Source organism: Sarcophilus harrisii, chromosome 1, assembly GCF_902635505.1.
Source record: "Sarcophilus harrisii chromosome 1, mSarHar1.11, whole genome shotgun sequence".
In the NCBI taxonomy this organism is placed as follows: domain Eukaryota; kingdom Metazoa; phylum Chordata; class Mammalia; order Dasyuromorphia; family Dasyuridae; genus Sarcophilus; species Sarcophilus harrisii.
In genome coordinates this window covers 196,444,863-196,448,090 of record NC_045426.1, presented here as the reverse complement: position 1 = coordinate 196,448,090, position 3,228 = coordinate 196,444,863, and the positions used below count along the sequence as shown (strand labels likewise).

At 33.6% G+C, this 3,228-nt stretch overlaps 1 non-coding gene across 1 annotated transcript; it reads left to right on the top strand.

The window, feature by feature from the left end:
* The first annotated feature begins 1,467 nt into the window (after positions 1 to 1,467).
* Positions 1,468 to 1,574, top strand: LOC116420925. Its single transcript, XR_004231353.1, has one exon. It is a non-coding gene; the product is annotated as a U6 spliceosomal RNA (small nuclear RNA).
* The last annotated feature ends 1,654 nt before the right edge of the window (positions 1,575 to 3,228 follow it).

Below are 3,228 nucleotides of genomic sequence, written 5' to 3'. Positions count from 1 at the left end.
GGGTAATTTTTCAACATTGACCCTTGCAAAATCTCTGTTCCAACTTTTCCCTTCCTTCCCCCACCCCTCTCCTAGATGGCAGGTAGCCCAATACATGTTAAATATTATGTTAAATCCAGCATATTTATGTATATTTATAAAGTTATCTTGCTATACAAAAAAATTGGATCTAGAAAGAAAGAAAAAAAAATCTGAGAAGGAAAACAAAAATGTAAGTAAACAATAACAGAAAGAGTGGAAATGCTAAGTTGTGATTCACACTCATTTCCCATAGTTCTCTCTCCAGGAGTAGCTGATTCCCTTCATTACTGGACAATTAGAAATGGTTTGAATCATCTCATTGTTGAAGAGAGCCATGTCCATCAGCATTGGTCATCATATAATCTTGTTGTTGCCATGTATAATGATCTCCTGGTTCTGTTTATTTCACTTAGCATCAATTCATATAAGTCTCTCCAAGACTCTCTGAAATAGTCCTGCTGGTCATTTCTTACAGAACAATAATATTCCGTAGCATTTAAATACCACAGTTTATTCAGCCATTCTCCAATTAATGGGCATCCATTCAATATTCACTTTATAATCACAAAAAAAGGGCTGCCACAAACATTTTTGCGCATATGTATTATCAATACATTGAAAAGAAAACTTAAACTATCTTCAATGTTCCATGGCTGTGAATTTCTTATCTTTATAAAGAAGAAGGGGAGAGGATTATTTCCATATCTCTTTTGGGCCATATGCTTGTCTTTTGTAATTTTATAACCAATTTTGATTGTAGGGAAGTTTTATTCTATTTTGGTTAACTACTTCTGCTTTTCGTTCTTTCCTATTGTAAGATTTTTTTTTAAAGTATGTCTTTTAGTGTAGTATAAATTCAGCATATTTGTTACTGCAGTGTAAGATAGCAGACAAAAATGCTTAAGTGTTATATTTCACTAAAAAAGACAAAGGTTCCAGGATTATAAAAATACTAAACCCATTGTCCTCTGTCTCAGTGAGATAAAATGTGGAATAGTGTATTGTTTTCAGCATGACTGCTTAAAAGTAAAAATGATAAGCTAAAGTTGGCAACCAGAATGATTGGGCATTTGAGCTGAAGAGGAGAAAACTCTAGAGAATATAACTATCCTAAAATATGTAAATAAAAAAAGAAATTATATTTGAATTTGCCCCAACAGGCAGAATCAAAAACAATGAAGCATGTTGTTAACAAAGAAATTTAGATTAATGTAAAAAAATTTTAAATAAAACCAAAACTTCCTAAAAGTAGAGCTTTTACAATGTAGAAAAAGTTGCCCCTGGAAGAATAGTTATTCAATGGACATTTTAAATAGCAGCTGGGGAGCCATTTGTTGCATGCACTGTAATAAATCTTTTTCTGATTTCTTGCATTAGATAATCAACAAATTTTCTTAAAACTTTTGTGATTCTGATCCCCTTTACATTTGAAAGTCATATATTCTTGTGCTTGCTTCGGCAGCACATATACTAAAATTGGAACGATACAGAGAAGATTAGCATGGCCCCTGCGCAAGGATGACACGCAAATTCGTGAAGCGTTCCATATTTTTTTTGATAAAAATTGCTGGGAAAATTGGAAACTAATATGGCAGAAACTAGGCATTGATCCATACTTAACGCCGTACACCAAGATAAGGTCAAAATGGGTTCATGACCTAGGCATAAAGAATGAAATTATTAATAAATTAGAGGAACATAGGATAGTTTACCTCTCAGACCTGTGGAAGGGGAAGGTTTTTATGACCAAAGCAGAACTAGAGATCATTACTGATCACAAAATAGAAAATTTCGATTATACTCAAACTGAAAAGTTTTGTACAAACAAAACTAATGCAGACAAGATTAGAAGGGAAGCAATAAACTGGGAAAATATTTTACAGTCAAAGGTTCTGATAAAGGCCTCATTTCCAAAATATATAGAGAATTAACTCTAATTTATAAAAAATCAAGCCATTCTCCAATTGAAAAATGGTCAAAGGATATGAACAGACAATTCTCAGATGAAGAAATTGAAACTATTTCTAGTCATATGAAAAGATGCTCCAAGTCATTATTAATCAGAGAAATGCAAATTAAGACAACTCTAAGGTACCACTACACACCTGTCAGATTGGCTAAGATGACAGGAAAAATAATGATGATTGTTGAGGGATGTGGGAAAACTGGGACATTGATTCATTGTTGGTGGAGTTGTGAACGAATCCAACCATTTTGGAGAGTAGTTTGGAACTATGCTCAAAAAGTTATCAAACTGTGCATACCCTTTGATCCAGCAGTGTTACTACTGGATTATATCCCAAAGAGATTATAAAGAAGGGAAAGGGACCTGTATGTGCACGAATGTTTGTGTGCAGCCCTTTTGTAGTGGCTAGAAACTGGAAACTGAATGGATGTCCATCAGTTGGAGAATGGCTGAATAAATTGTGGTATATGAAAATTATGGAATATTACTGTTCTGTAAGAAATGACCAACAGGATGATTTCAGAAAGGCCTGGAGACTTACACGAACTGATGCTAAGTGAAATGAGCAGGACCAGGAGATCATTATATACTTCAACAACAATACTAGATGATGACCAGTCCTGATGGATCAGGCCATCCTCAGCAACGAGATCAACCAAATCATTTCTAATGGAGCAGTAATGAACTGAACTAGCTATACCCAGAAAAAGAACTCTGGGAGATGACTAAAACCACTAGATTGAATTCCCAGTCCCTATATTTATGCACACCTGCATCTTTGATTTCCTTCACAAGCTAATTGTACAATAATTCAGAGTCTGATTCTTTTGTACAGCAAAATAATGTTGTGGTCATGTATACTTATTGTGTATCTAAGTTTTATTTTAATATATTTAACATCTACTGGTCATCCTGCCATTTAGGGAGAGGTGGGGGTGGGGTAAGAGGTGAAAAATTGGAACAAGAGGTTTGGCAATTGTTAATGCTGTAAAGTTACCCATGTATATATATCCTGTAAATTAAAGGCTATTAAAAAAAAGAAAGTCATATATTCTTAAAGCATTTTCCTCAATTTTTCATTTGTTGTCATATTTTGCTTTATATTATATTTGTTTGTATACATTTCAAATTATTAAAGTGCAACTAAAGTACTTAGCATGGTGCCTGACATATAGTAAGTACTTAGTAAATGTTTACTGGTTGACTTAAGTTCATTGAAGGTACAAACTGTCATTTCTTAA